Consider the following 15,566-nt stretch of genomic DNA (forward strand, 5'->3'; position numbering starts at 1 on the left):
GGCACGACCGCACCGCTCCCTTGGCCCTAGGACTTTGCCTTTCCAAAGTGCTCCTAGCACGGTAACAGGTAGGCTCCGAAAGTGCTTCAAGTGCAGCGAGACATGAAAGCGAAGCGGCTGCGAGCGCTAACTTCGCTCCCCGACGTGCAGGCGCATGTCCCACGGACCTGAGCGGCGACCGGGCACCGAGCTCCGCTTTTGCACAAAGCCCTGCGTGTTTTGGGGAGAGGGCGTGACCTAGGTTGCAGGTTTGGCTCCAGCTTTCCCGCCCCTGATAGGCGGGATCGAAGTGACGCGTTTGAGCGAAAGGCCAATCTCGCGTGGGGGGCGTTCCCATCCATTCAGGACTCCTCGCCTGGGCTTTGAGGGTATGTAACAGCTGCTTTCAATTTAGTCGCAAAAATATTGGGCATTTTGAGGGTTGAGGTGAGGATTTAAGACCTCCCGGCCCAAAGCAGGCCAGAACCCGAGGGGAGAAAGGGGGCGGTAGGAGGAGCTGTTGCGAATCAGGGTGGGCGAGGGACTGAGCTGGCGGATCCGTTGAGGAAGAGAGGAGAAATTAAAAGCCGTTTCCCCCTGGGTTTAGCTTTGCCTTTTGCCCTCGTCTCTGTCCGGAGATCCGAGAAGAGCAGGCGTTTGGCCGGGTGGTGTGCGTGCTGCTGGTGTTTGTTTAACAACGCGCTGGGTTCCATGCAGTTCGGGGGAAGAAGGAGGAGGAGCAAGGACAGCTCGGTTCCCCCGCCCCTTATTTTGCTTGGCATAAACAAAGCTGCGCTGCGGGTCGGGGTCCCGCGAGGAGGTTTAGGAGTTTGAGGAGTAGATTGAAGGGTGACTTTTGCAGCTCAGCTCGGTGCGTGGTTTTGCAGGCGCTGCCAGAGCGTGGATCTAGTTTACAAATCCCAAGGCCGGATGTCTTACTCGCAGGGAGGGCGGAATCGGCACCCGTAGATTTGTGCTTCTCTACGTGAAACTTGTTGGGGCGGGGGCGGGTGAATGGATCTGCCAAGAGGCAGCCGCCTGCAGGGGGGCGCGGGTTGCAGCTCCAGCTTCCCTCTCTCTGAACTGGCAGCTGCGTGATTGTTATTTTTAAAATCACGCTAAAACGAGCGTAGCTGAAGCCCCGCTGGTCCGAGCGGAGCCTCTCGCAGCTGCCGTGGCGTTCCGTTGCCGAACGCAAAGTAGCCAGGCGGGGGGTGAACGTTCCACCGCCGAACCCGCTAATGTTCTGTTGCCGAACGCTCGCTAGTTCCTGTGCCCCGAACCCACTTTGCGCCCCAAGCCGGAGCAGTAGCCTTCCTGCTCTCATCCCTCGGCGGATTGAGCCTGATTCCCTTTGCAAACATGGAGTTGCATCTTTCCACCCCGCCTCCTCTGCCGGTGGGAGGGAAAGATGGACAGCCTCGGGGTAGGGCTATCCCCTTTTCTCTCGCAGTCGGCTGGCCCTTGCTGCTCTCGTGCACGGTGGCCCAGAGTAGTTTCAGGCAGCAAAAGAGCTGGGAAGGTCGGGAATGGGGGGGGGGGGGGGGGGGAATTGGTCCGGCTCTGACCCGAGGAAAGGAAACGCTGCAGATAGGGCGATCATCAGCTGCAGGAGACAGGGAAGGAGGTTTAGGGTGTGGAGTAATCTGCCTGGAATTAACTACCGCGACGGACAGGCCCTCTCCATGGTGGACTCGCGGTTCAAGGGAGGAAAGGGCTTTCCTCGTGCTACCCAAGTGAGTGAGGCCGCGCGCCGGCCGCCAGCAAGACTGGCTTGTGCGGGGCGGAAGCAGCTGGCTGGAAAGGGAAGGGTTAGCGTTACAGTTTACAAGGCGTGGATTTGGGGAGGAAAAGGAGGGGACTCTGCCTCTCCAGCCCAAATGCGGGAATCCACTTCCGCGTCCTGCCAGCCTGAGCCGCTTTCCCTCTCCTTTGCTATTTGCTCCTTCAGCTATGCAAGCGGCGTTCCCTACCGAGCCACTGCAGGGGAGCTGTTAGAGTGAATACGCAGCACACGCACTGCCTCCCCCTCCGTACAGTCACTGGGCGGGATGAGCCCTTCTCCTATTGGAGAACTAGAGCCATCCCTTCTTCCTTATTGGCTAGGATTCCTAAATCGCTCCGCCCAGCTGAAGTCCTGGCTGTTTTTCAGGCTGGTGTTCCCCTCCCCTCCTACCCCAAATGGCAAAGGGCTCCCTAATTCCGGCGGGGCGAGGGAGGAGGGATGTTTTCCTCTCCTTGGAGCTGATTGGTAGAAACGAAAACATCGACCCACCTCCTTTCTGTCTCCGAAAGGGAGGGAGAATGGGGGAGGGGGAGAAGGCAGGTCCGGTGTCTCCCCCGTCCTCCCCCCACGTGTAATAGATCCGCCCCACGTGGGGCGCAGCCATCCCGGAAGTGAAGCTGCGCAGTTAATGCGGGGCAGGGCTTAGGGACAAAAGGATTCTCCCGCAGATCAGTCAGTTGATGAGCTCCCCGGCAAAGGGAAAGGCATTCCTTCCCCCATCCCCCGACAAGCTCTCCTGCTGGGGGTTGGGCCACCTGCTAGGATGCCTCTTTCCTAATCAAATCCCTCCTCCCCACAGCAAAGGGCAGCGGTGACTGTTTAGGATATTTTCGGAGGGAGCTCTCTCCCTGCACGCTATCCCAGGCCAGCTTCCTGGGGGGGCGGGAGAGTCATCCCAGCTTCCTTCTCTGCTCTTAAAGCTTGGTAGCAAAAACACTTGGCGGCCCTGTTTCCTTGCCCCATGCTTCACGTTTTTCTTGAGCGGGAGAAGTCCAGACTGGGCTCACTCCGGAGTTTTTTAACTCGGAGACTGTAAGGAATCTACCTGGCACAGTATCTCAAATACTAGAGATCCCCGCTTATGCGTCTATGCCCCGCACTCCGCCCCATGCTCTGCCCAGTGCGCCCCCGAGGTGGACAATTGAGGGGGGAAAAAAGCAGCAGCATGAATCGAGCCCCCTCCCCCACCTTTTCCCAATTTCTTTTCGCTCCTTCCAAGTCCAGTTTGGTGCCAGAATGTTTGGACTGCCTCGAGGAAGCATAGTTGCTTCTTTGCCCCTTCTCTGGGATCTAGCCGGAAGGTAGAGTTGTGGTCCAATGCTTGGTTCTACCGCCCCTCCCCGCTCCACTCTTTGTATGGGAAAGACTTAAGGGAAACTTTTCTCCAAACATTTTGTTAAGGTGTCGGTGGCCTCCCCCAGTACTGGTGTCCTGAGCGCGTACCAGCTCCTCCCCTGCTGCGATTCCTTTCAGATCCTTGATAGATTAGCCCGTCACAAGCCGACTATGGGTTAAAGTGGCCGTAAAGCACTTTTGCTGTGGATCGTACAATGTATCTACCCTCTGGTTAGCTACAAATCCTGTACTATGTAGTCAGCGAGGAGTACAGACAGAGGGAGCTCTGCGTGCGTGGTGTTTGTCTTTACTACGGTGTACTTTTGCCCTGCAACATGTGGATAGGATGCGCAGCACGTGGGTTTTCCTCTAAGCCCTGTTTGACCCAGGGGATGTCGTGCTTTGCTTTACCGTGGGAGTAGTAGCCCTAACCGCTTTCAGCGGCAGAGTTAACACGCGGAAAAGGGGATAGGGAGTTCACCCCGGTTTTCAGAGTCCGAATGAGACAGTCTAATGCAGAGAAATCGGTTCCCTTCCTCGCTGCTTGTACTACATTCAGACAGACTCATTGTAAAGCCTTTCCCATGGGCAGGGGCTGCTCTTTAGAAGGGAGTCTTGTTGAAGTCTTTCTCTCTGAATTCAGAACTACAAGTCCAGTCGTGTTGGAAGATATTTTAAAGCAAAAGCATACACTTCTACTCCAAAGGTGCTGGAAGCTAGCTGGAAGCAGGCGTGTCTAAGAAGCCACAGAGGGTTTAACAATAGCTCTCACTTTATGTGTGTGTGTGTGTGTATATGCACTAAGACAGCCTGTGAGTAAGGGGTGCTGGCATGTGAAGATTTCTAAGATCACTGGGCCATGGGTAATCTGTTCACCTTTTTATTTGAATGGAAATCTGAAAAAGAAAGTCACTGTTTTGAAACTGCAGCGACAGGCAAAATCTTGCTACTCAGTACTATATAATTAGCAGGGTTATAAGTGGAAGGTGAAAGACACTCTTGAATTTCCACTACATGCATCTGAGGAAGTGGGTCTTTGCCCACGAAAGCTTATGCTCCAGTAAATCTGTTAGACTATAAGGTGCCACATGACTCCTCCTCACTTTTGCAGATTCAGACTAACACTGCTACCTCTCTGATACTCTCAAAGTGACCCAGGCATTGTTACTTTTTACACCAGGAGAAAGAGTTTAGCTAGAGCAACACACAACAGAGATATAGAACCAAATCTTAAAAATAACACCCATGTGCTTAAGACGGTGTTTCTTTGCCTTGGCTGTCCCATGTCTATTGCAGTAGGCTCTTCTAGTCAGGGAGATGTTAAGGTCACTGGGTGTGTTCTTGACTGTCTCTGAGGTACAAAATATACTTCCAAATAATAAGGATTCTGGTCAGTTTTAAGGTTTGGAACAGAAAATGTGTGTAATGGTATTGGCCTTTGGCAGGCAGGAAGCAATAAGAATACAGTTTCATTAGAGTATTACCAGAAGGTATCTTTCATTTGTTGTCTGCATGGTGACAGTTTTTGAATGCCAGGAATTCATTGTGACATACACTGTTAGGGATTATTTTGATTATTCTCCTGTCCCTTGGAAGCATTGAGCTTGTACTGGATACAGTGTGTCACTTACTTTTGTAGTAAGTACCTACTGAGGATGAGAATTGTACATGTTGCTATCTTAGAAAAGCTTCTAGGGCAGTTGGTCATTGATCCACTAGTCATCAGTGATGGAAATACACAAAAACTCCATTGCTGAATTAATAAAGCAATCATCATTGTGGCTAACCGTGATTGCAGACTTTATTTAGCAATCAGGTCATGTAAGTTCATAGTAATTTATGCAAATAAATGCACATGTAACTTTTGTTTTTGTTTATTTACTGGCCTGTCTGTCCTTTGAGACAAACTTAATGCCTCCTTGCTGAGGGGAAAAAAACCTTCAGACTAGAGGAAAAATAACTGTTTAATCCTGTGGCAGCTTTTTTTTTTTTTTTTCTTCCATGTGAGTAACACATACCTGGACTTTATTTTGGAATAGAAACCTAACTTCCCCGTCTGCAGTAGTAACTCTGATCCAAAATGTGCTCAATAGATGACCTCCAGTTCGAGGCTGAATTCCAAATCCAAGGTGCTGTGGTTTAATGCGACCACCGAGTCATTTTGCTGCTGTTTAAAAAAGTTTAAATTTCTTTTGTGGTGTACAGGTTCACTTGTTAACTTCTGTGAAGTTACTGCAAGTTTAAAATTGGGTTGATAGAAGGAAACCAACTTGCTTCCTGCAGGGTGGTATCCAAGAGGTTTCATCCCAGTTTCAGTTGTATTCAACGCAAGAGATTGGATACCTTACAGGTGATCTTGAAGCTGGGGGGTAGGAGTGACCTCAGGCAACTTGTTGCATTCATGTATTACTAGTGCCTGCGAATAGCTGCTGTAGTTTAGTGTCTGCGTGTATTAAACTGGGCTACCGGCCGTGCGGCTGAATCTTGCTGCACCTATGCAGCGTGCGTTAGTGACCCTGGGCGTACCGTTTCTGCAGCGTGTGGAGTTGGACAGAACTCGCGCCCGTGCTGCTGCAGCTTGTTGCACCCGTGCATTGTACAGTATTAGTGCACGTGCTGGGGGCCACACGCTGAGGCAACGGGAGTGCAGGTCCACAGGACATGCAGTGCACGACGTGCACTAGCTGCTGCCCCCGGGTTTGTGGGCGGATTTGCAGGGGCAAGAATCTGGATTCACTCGCAGATGTAAACATTCCACAAAAGGGCTCCCCAGAGAGGGGGTGGAGCTTCTTAGGAGGTGGGGGCAGAGCCTGAGGGGGGGGGAGTCTAGTGTTGACTGACGTGCGGGTGATCCAGTTGTCGGCCGGTTCCTGTAGGCGGCGTTCAATGAGAGGGAAGCGGAGGCGGGACTGGGCGGGGCTTGTTTCCTATACGGACATTTTTCCTCGGTCCCCCCCCTTCACATCCCCTTCCTGGGGGTTGTGTCCAATAGGGGCGGGGGATGGGGGCGGGCACTGCACAGTGATTGGGAGAGGCGGCGAGTGGCAGGCGACGTACCCAATAGAAGCGCGGGGGTCTCCCCCCGGGCCGGGGAGGGGCGGGATTTCCCGGGGAACAGAGAAGCGGGCAGCGCTCGGCGGCCGCCGCCGAGAGACGGTTACTCCATTTTACCCCCCTCCCTTACCGGGGCCGAGCATCCCCCATATCCGCCCAGGCCCAGCCGGCCCTCACCCACTCTGCTGCCGGAGCCGACCAGCCGCCGCCCCCGCCGGCAGGAGAAGGAGGGGCCCGGGGACCCCTCACCCCGCCCGGAGCAGCCGCCGGGGCCGGGGCGCCCGCCCGCCACCCGACCCCGCCAGGGACCGTCCCTCCCGAACAGCCGCCGGAGTCCGGGCGGGAGCAGCCGCCGCCGACCCTGCCAGAGGCGGGAGGAGGGGCCCGAGGGCCGCCCCCGCGTGAGGTGAAGGGGCCCGGGCAGCCCCCGGCGGGGCGAGGCCCCGGGGCGGCTTTGAGGTGAGCGCCGAGGGCTCGGGCGCTGTGACAGTCCCGCCGCGGGGGGCGGGTCGCTCCTTTCCCTTCTCGCTCGCCGTACGGGGCGGGGACTCCCGCCGGTGGCCCGCGCGCTTCGGGCGCCACCGGGGCGGGGGGAGCGCGAGCAGCTCCCCCCGCTGCTGCGGCTGCCCTGCCCCGCCTGCGCGGGACGCCGGCAGCCCCGGGGCGGGCGGAGCGCCCGGGCAGCCCGCTCTCCCGGCGAGCATGGCGCGCGAGGCACCGCCCCCAGCTGGCTTCCCGGGCTCTGCCTGAGCCGAGCCCGGCCCGCGCTCTGGCTTCGCCCGCGCTGCACAGGCAGCCGCCCCCTTTCTCAGGGCTCGGTGCCGCGGACATGGGCCCGCCTCCCGCTCCGCGCCAAGCTGCCTTCTCCCCGGGACCGGGGAACCCGCCACCGCCGCTCCCTTACTCTAGTCCGAGCCCCGCCCCGGTACCGAATACACTGCACACGGCCCCGCCCCCGGCCCGGGGCCGCCCCTCGGTACTGGGTGCGTTCCACGCAGGCTCCACCTCCGGGGGCACCGCCTTCCCCGGTACATGGCACTTAGGCTCCTCCCACCCCTCTTCTCGCTCCCCCCGGCGCGGGGAGTGTGGCACAAGCCTCCTCCCTCGCGCGTCCGTCAGGGGCCTTGCACACAGGCTCCGCCTCTAGGCACGCCGCCTTCCCCGGTACACTGCTCGCTCCTCCCACGGCCTCCCCCTCCACGCCGGTGCTGGGTGGGTTGCACACAGCCGCATCCCCTGTACTTTTCCCTTGTGCCGGGGGTTGCGTTTCCTCTCCTTCCCCGCTCCGAGCCTGTGCCGGTGACTTGCATGCAGCCCGCCGCCCTCCCTGAGCGGGACCCGTTCCTTATGGCCAGTCCGCCTCGGCTGCTTGCACGGAGCAGCGTGACTCATGCAGCGGTTGTATCCCGAACGCTAAGGGGCTGTCCCCTGGATTTGATCCCTGCAGGGAGGCAGCAGAGTTCGGGGGTGTCCTTCCTACCGCTGAGCACTTGGTACCTGACTGGCGTAAACTCGGTCAGCAAAGGCCAGTGGCAAGTATCTTCCACGTGCCCGAGATGTGTGTCCGGAGGTGTCCAGAGCACATCCGTACCTCCAGCGCAGTTAGAGCTGTCTTGTCCATGGGGCTTCTGCAGGCTCCGTCGGGTTATTTAAGGGGACCGAGATGCCGTTAGGGCTGGGTGAGGAATGCTACACTTTTTTGGGACAGGGGAGAAATGCGGGACCCCGGGACAGTCTAGCTGCAGAGTACCGATCATGGGGGAGGGGCGACCACTTCCCATAGTATAGTGTGCCTGTAGCTTTTGCATTAATCATCAGCTTCTTGTGCCTGTGTAGTCTGTCCTCAGATGCTCCATGCATGTGCAGAGCCAGCTAGGAGATAATCAGGCAGGCCGAGTGAGCATGCTGAACTACAGGAAAATAGGCATCGTTACTACAGAACGATTCTGGATTGTTGTACAATTATCTGGTGTCTAATACTGTGGTGTGGAAATTTTAAATCTCTTGTTAATGATGTGCATTTTGTGGTGATCAGAAACCTCAGGTTTTTTTTTACAGATTAAAAAATATAGGCTGACTTTCAGTAGTACTTTACTCTCACTTGATTCCTCACTGCACTGCATATTGTTGTTTACAAATGCTAAGGAACAGGGAGATAAATAAAATGTGTTAGAGGTGTCGAAATAAACTGAACTGAGCTGTTATTGTGGTTGAGCAGCTGAAAATGATGACACCCGTGGGGTTTCTGCAGGTTTTTCATAGAACTTAACCCAAATCTTCAGATTTCTTACTTCATCCCACAATGTTTATTGCCATATTAATAATTTACAACAGGGGTATTCAATTATGTTTTGTCACGTCCATGTTTCTTGGTTAAGGAATGATCAAATTCCAGACTGCAAAGATAATTTTAAAAACATAGATTTCAGGGTTTGTTCAGAAGTTTTTTGGGGGGAGGAGGGTGTGTCTGGATTTGGCCTGTGGTTCAGCTACTAAATATCCCAATGTACAGTAACTGTTTCAAGTATTTCCTGTAGAAAGCATTTTAAAATCCAACACCTACTCCCCCAATATTTTACTTCTTAGCACGTGGTTAGGTGTGTCTGTATTATTCTGCTGTTCCTTTTTGGTTTTGGACACACATCCACTTATGAGTAACCCTTTATACCAGATGTGGGGAACCTTTTTTGGGTCAGGAGCCACAGACCCCCAGAAAAATCAGTTGAGGGGGCACAGACAAGTGAGAAGCAAAAAACAACACCCACCCCCCACTGGCGTGGCTCCCGACTGAGAAGGAGAAAGATACTCCCCGCATTCTCCTCACACACCAGAACCTAGTGGGGCCCATGCTAGTAGATTTTGTGCGCTCCAGCCCCACAGCAGGAGGTGGCGCAGGGCTGGAGTGCCAGTGTGGGCTCCCCAATGTCGGGGGGAGCCCTGAACCTCAGGGGCTGGATCCAGGCAAGCTGGGGGCCTAATGTGGCCCTTGGGCCTTAGGTTCCCCACCTGTGCTTTAAACCTAGACAGAAGGGACACAGATTTATTAGAGTTTCCAGGTTGCTTTTGAAAGAACTCCTATCTGTTGTGGTTTCTACATGGCAATACTGCATAGCTATGCATAAGAATTGTGTGCAGAATAACGTAAGTGGGAGTCTGATAATTACTCTTATAGTTTTCTGCTGTTAAAAAAAAAATTTTTAATCAAGAACTGGCATCCTTCCCTACATACACGCCTCTAGGTCTTTAAACTTATCAGTGGCCTGTTTGCACTGAGTATTTTACTATATTTTATTTCTTTGCTTATTGTACATCAATAGAAATTGCATTAGGGTTTTACTTAGGATTGTAGATCACTGGGAATTGTGTACTCATAAACTGTAAAAGCTCGGGATGTTAAAAAGTGTTTAAGTAACCATGTAACTGCTGAAAATTTCAGCGGTTACATGATTATATGTGGGGGGGGGGGCTCCCCAGCAGCTGATGCATGCGCAGAGGGGCGTGTAAGCTACATGTCCTGGCTCCTGCCTGGTGCTGCCCCTTCTCCCACGCTGCTGCCTCTGATACAGAGGCAGTAGTGCCAGGGTGGGGAGGGTAGGCTGTGTGTAACCGTGTATACGGTTACAGTTTCACTTCCCTAGTAGAAGCATTAATATGTTTTGTATTTGTCTTGTCTTGAATCTGAGCCAATGAAACACAGAATACAGTGTGCTTTTTCTATAGTATTGCCTATATACTGAATATGGCTATATACTGTAAGCTGTATACTGCATATGACACCAGTTTATTTTAGTAGTACATATACTGATATCTGCTTAAGATACATCATGTCTGCTATATCAAAGCAAGATGTTCTTTATTTGGACCATTGACACTGTGTGTAAAACTGACATATACTTGCTGTTTAAATTGAAGATGCTTGAGTGACCAAAAGTGTCATGAGGGGCGTGTAAACTTTTTGATTACCAGCTTTTTCTGTGGGGGAGAGAGACTAAACTCTAAGTATATTAGTTGAGGGGGATTTATTTTATAGAGCTGTTAGACACAGTATCAACTAGAAAAGATCAAAGACATTATTTAATAGAAGACTTATCCAGTGCTTCTCGGGTCCTTAACTCAATTAATTTTTGTTTTTTTGGAAAATAAAATCAAATGAAGCATGTTCATTTTCAATAATCACTCTGAAGCGGAGCTGGGGATGAGGGGTTCAGTATGCAGGCTGCCCTGGGAAGAGAAGACTGTCAGTCCTCTCTTAGCACAGCAGTTTGTGGCCAGGTGAGATGCAGCTCCAGTGGGCACAGGTGGGAGAAGGGTGCATGTCCCCAGCCACAAGAGCCAGGTCCATATCTGTCTGCCTCCCCAGCCAGAGTGAGGAATGCAGCAAGTTATACACTTTCCCCATGCTCCCTGACGTTGGGGAACAGCCATCAATATTCCTGAACAAACTGGGGGGAGTGAGGAAGCTTCATTCCCCCTCTCCAAAGGGCACCTGGGGGTAGGAGGCTTGTGGCTGGGGCAGTCCTAGATGGGGCGGGGGGGGGGGGGCGGCAGGGGGCACACTCCCAGCCAGCCTGGTGATTTTGCCTCTTTTCTGTGTGGTTTTATGAGAAGCAATCCCATTCTAGGCACATCCTGTTTTCCTGGCACCACCAAACCCTTAACTTGTTTTAAGTTCTGGTAAGAGGAAGCTGTATGCTGAATTTGGTGGTCCTAGCTCTTACCATTTAGGAGGAGTTCTTGAACAGACAGAAAGACAGACAGATTCTCTCAAATATATAGTGATGAATATAGGCTTACCTGTCTTTAAATAAAGATGTCAGTAATGGCTTTAAGTGAACAACTCATCTAAAAGAACAGTATATGCAATTAAGTACCTTTTGAATATCTAATCAAAGAATGAATATCTGAGGAGGGCTTGTGGTTGTGGTCTCCACTGCTGTGTCCAAGGGACTTTTCTTTGTCAATAGTTACCTCAGCACACTCCTCTGTTGAAATAGCAGGTACCCTGAATGCCAGCGTATACACGCTATGGATAATTAAGGTGAAATTCACTGACAAAAAACCTTTAACTCAGAATTACAGTTTCCTGGAGGACTCTTGTGCCCTTCCATAATATTGAGTTCAGCAGAACTCTATCTTTTCATTTCCTGGTTTTCAGAAGTTAAGATTGCATTGGCGTTATCCTAACTCTGCAATAGCCACTGGGAATTATCTGCATCGATTCCATCTGTTTTAGGTATAGTTTCATTGAATTATGGGGGGATTAGTGAGAACAGTTTTGCAGAGTTATGATATGAAGCAATATGGAACGGTCATGATCCTGGGGAAGGAGGTGTGACTCCCTCTCCTTGTACACATGCAACTATTTTCTTTGATCACGTACCTTGAGAGATCACTATGCTTCTTTTTTTTTTTTTATCCCTGCTTTGTATGGTTGTCAGTAGCAGGGTACTGGAGTCTTCCTGCCATGGGAATTGTCAGCTGTTAGGTGGGTAGATTTAACCAGAGGTGTGGTCTGTGGATTTAACCAGAGGTAATTGAAAATGTAGTGTTCAGTGGCATTATCTGCACAAAGATAAAGGTGCTGAAGGGATTGAAATGTTAACAGATGTGGTGCTCTTTCATGGAGAAGCAAAGTGTTGTAGATAACGCCTGTTCAGTACTGTGCAAAGGCCATGTGTGAACATATGTGATGTGGACAAACTGCGCAGTGTATACAGTGTTGTAATTGGGTTGGTGAGTTCTTCTGTTAGCGAGGGAGGGAAGTTTTCAAATTTACACCGATGTCGTCTTCATCTTTGTCATCAACAGAAGTTAGCCCATTACAAAGTACCTCAGCTACTTTCTCTTCTGTGAGTCTATTGAGGTATTGCCTAAGAAAGGGCAGAGTTAGGGTTATATCTTCCTTAACTCTTTATTTATTTTGTTTTAAGAAGAATTAAGTATTGCTGGGTTCAGCAAAGGACACATGATGCCACCAGGCAAACTTAGCTTGGTGGCAATGAAGTTTTACGTGAGAGAATTTTCTAGTCTCTTTTTTGTTTTAACAAAGAGAAATGATATTAGGGGCTAATGATAATGTAGGCAATTGTCATCGTACAAGTTAGCAGTTGAAATGGTTTTGTGACCAGATATTATGTGGTTTTTTAATCAGTAGATCTCAAGGGCTTCATCATTGTACTGATGAGGAAACTGTGGTACAAACAGAAGTGACTTGGACAAAGCTTGTACATCCATCTACCCTATAGGAGGCTCAGAAAGGTGTGAAGGGACCCAGTCATCTTAATGTGGTGATGTCAGCTGACTGAGAACAACCCATGGAGATGACTACAACCTGAAACAATAGCTCTGAGATTTATAAACTGCACCATTCATCTGAGTGGGTGTTCTCATTTCCCTCTCCCCAGTGCCAGTGTTTGTCAATGATGTGCATCAAGCGTGCCCCCTCCACTCCTAACCCCAGCCTTGCTGTGTGTTCTGAGTTCATGCCCCAAGCCTGCCCAGGTTCCCCTAAAGGGGTGGATGCCCCCAGATCCTGGCATACACATGCCAGGAGTAGAGCTGACAGGTTCACCCATCACCACATTTTCTCTCCCCTACCATCAATCTCCACTTTATTCCTCTCTTCATAATCCCTTAATTTTTCTCGCCCAGGAAGCATTTTCATTTCTTTTTGGAAGTAGTTGAGCACTTTCTGAATCTTGTGACATACTCCGATTATATTGCTCCAAAATAAAACCCCTCTTTGACAGAGCCAAATTGTAGCAATATGCCTTAATTTCACTTTCAGATTTTTGCTAAGGGGTGGGGATGTGGCTCAGGTTTAATGGCCAAAACAGCACCCCTTTAGGAACTTATATCTTGCATTCGTGGCTGGCCAGCATCCCTCTTGGATTTTCTGTCTGCACATGCACAGTGTAATCAATTTGATTCACAAGCATTTCTAGACATTCAATCTCCATTTTGAATATTGTCTCAGGTGGTTAGTGAGTGCCGCACACTAGGGCTATGTCTACACGGCTGGTGTTTTTGGCAGAAGATATGCAAATCGTGTTCTCATTTGCATATCTTCTGCTGATCCTTTTTGCGGAAGAGGTTTTGCCGCTAAGAAGCCCCGTGTAGATGGGGCCATTTGTTGGGAAAAAACCCTTTTGCGCAAGATACCTTGTTCTTCAAAAAATAAGGTTTACAGGATCTTGCACAAAAGGTTTTTTCCCCGACAAATAGCCCCATCTACACGGGGCTTCTTAGCGGCAAAACCTCGTCCATAAAAAGGATCGGCAGAAGATATGCAAATGAGAGCACGATTTGCATATCTTCTGCCGAGAAAAACCGGCAGTGTAGCCATAGCCTAAGTGGGTAAGTGAGTGATGGAAACCATTTTGGGCATGATCAGAGTCACAATTTGATTTTGGCAGACCAAAAAAAGTTGGTAGAATCTGTCAACTGTAAGAGAGACTTCTCCCTCCCCACCCCAGGGTTCTGTAGGTTGAGAACTTCTTGCTTGAATGACTCTGAATTTGGATTGCTAGCCCTACCCTGCATCCCCTTGAGGCACACTAAATTTCAAAACAATATGAGTAGGCATGTGGATTTTAGAGCATTTGAAGTTGGCAGAAATAAGTTCTCAGCCTTAATTCTAGCAGACCTGGTACTCAACAACGATAAGGGTTGCAGTATGGAGTAGGGATGGTAAAATGTGTTTATTCAGGCAAACATGTAACCATGGGGGGAGGGCATGTGGGAGTCAGTGTTTGCGGGGCGAGCCAGCTTAAAAGCAGGCTCCCCGCCAGGATTGACCCCTGCCTGTCCCCATTGCGCTGCAGCCTGTCTGTCAAATGCAGCTGCGCAGAAGGGGAAGACATGAGGGCTCCCTGCGAGCACTATTTCCCACCTGCATGTAACCATGAAGGTTAACTGATGAGCCCAGGTTCAGTGATTAACTGTGTACATGTTTACACAATCCACAATGGCATCCCTAGTATGGAGAGAGAAAGGAGTGTTGTTACAAAATGATTGTATCCTCAAAAGTATAATTGGGATTCAGTGGCTTCTGTGTGCAAGGATTTAAATACACTTTCAGTATACTAAAAAATAGTTTTGAAGGGAACTGACTCAGTTAAACAGAAAACCTATTAAGTAATATTCCGTTAATGAAAATGTTTTAGAAAACAGGTGTGCTACCTTAAATGAGCATCTAGTAATAGCCAAAAAACCACCTCTGGTTGAACTGAGGAACTGTCTTCAACTTGGAGTGGTATATAGGTAGCTCACCCATTAGATGTATACCAGCTCAGTGTAAATCTGTGAAATCCAAAGGTCTTCAGCAAAGATGGTGGTATTTCAGTCCTTCTTAGCTTTCACAGTTCAGGCTTCGTCCATGGGTGATTTTAATTTGCTCTGCTGTGTGCAGCATTATTGATCTTAAGGCACTGGATTGGATTTCAGGCGATTGCAGTTTAATTCCTGACCCTGCCACAGACTATCTGTGTGACCTTGGGCAAGTCACTTAATATTTCTCTGTCAATTTTTCCAATATAAATGGTGATCAATGCTCTCCTACTTAATGGGGCTGTTAAGATACATATGTTGATGATCATCATGCTCTCAGTGTTGGAAGTAATTCTACACACCTAGATGAAATCTAGACTTGTGCTGCCTGGAAGCACAGTCCTGACTGTGTCTAATCTCATATTGGTTGGAACAGAGGTATAGGTTTGACTTTCCAAAGTTGGTTTAGTTAGTAAAATATTGGCTTTCAGTAAAACAGTGTTGAGACTGTCTACTGCTACCACTGGAGACCAGTGTTAAATAAATTTAAATTATTAAATGGCAGCAGAGCTATAGATTTGTCAATGCTTTGAACATTATATGGACAAAGTGCTATTAAATCGAAATACCACAGACACTAAATTATGGGAAACTAAAATGAAGAAATACTAGACTGACTGGAGTTCTTGAAGGCATGTGAAGAGGAAAGAAATTTTCACACTGGATTACAATATGCAGTGGATAGATCTCAAATTTCCTTTGCCTGCTGTTGTGACGATATGTGTCATATTCACGATCAGGCCAATCAGGGAGCACTCAGTTCAGGTCTTTTGGAACGTGTAAGTCTTGGAATGAGAAATGTCATGTTGAAATTGGCACACACATTAGTTTAGTTTCCAGGATTTATAAATCGTTTTCTGTCCAGATTGCAGTTCTGGTCTTCTCCAGCTTTGGAAAGCTTTTATGGTTGTTAAAGCCAGAACAGAAAATTGAGGCCTGTAAAATGTGTTCCTCTATCCTGTCTGGCTATGGGTGTACATTTGATCACATGCTTCTTTTTCCTCCCTGTTGTTGCTTTTTTAGGGTATATCTATATTACGCAGCTTTTAGAGACAAGAGTGTTGACACAGCCTTGTCTAAGTCA

General features: G+C 49.8%; 1 protein-coding gene across 6 annotated transcripts in view; it reads left to right on the forward strand.

Annotated features, from left to right (window-relative positions):
* The first annotated feature begins 304 nt into the window (after positions 1-304).
* SIN3A (SIN3 transcription regulator family member A) overlaps positions 305-15,566 on the forward strand; it is a 68,589-nt gene continuing 53,327 nt past the window's right edge. For 3 of the 6 annotated variants that reach the window (XM_075897390.1, XM_075897391.1, XM_075897394.1), the window contains exon 1: positions 6,109-6,613. The gene's annotated coding sequence lies outside the window, so the exon portion shown is untranslated. Of the gene's footprint in view, positions 369-6,108; positions 6,614-15,566 lie in introns of those variants that run through there. The other 3 variants (XM_014575112.3, XM_014575114.3, XM_075897393.1) reach the window with 3 other exon arrangements.

The sequence above is a fragment of the Pelodiscus sinensis genome, chromosome 14 (assembly GCF_049634645.1).
Source record: "Pelodiscus sinensis isolate JC-2024 chromosome 14, ASM4963464v1, whole genome shotgun sequence".
In the NCBI taxonomy this organism is placed as follows: domain Eukaryota; kingdom Metazoa; phylum Chordata; order Testudines; family Trionychidae; genus Pelodiscus; species Pelodiscus sinensis.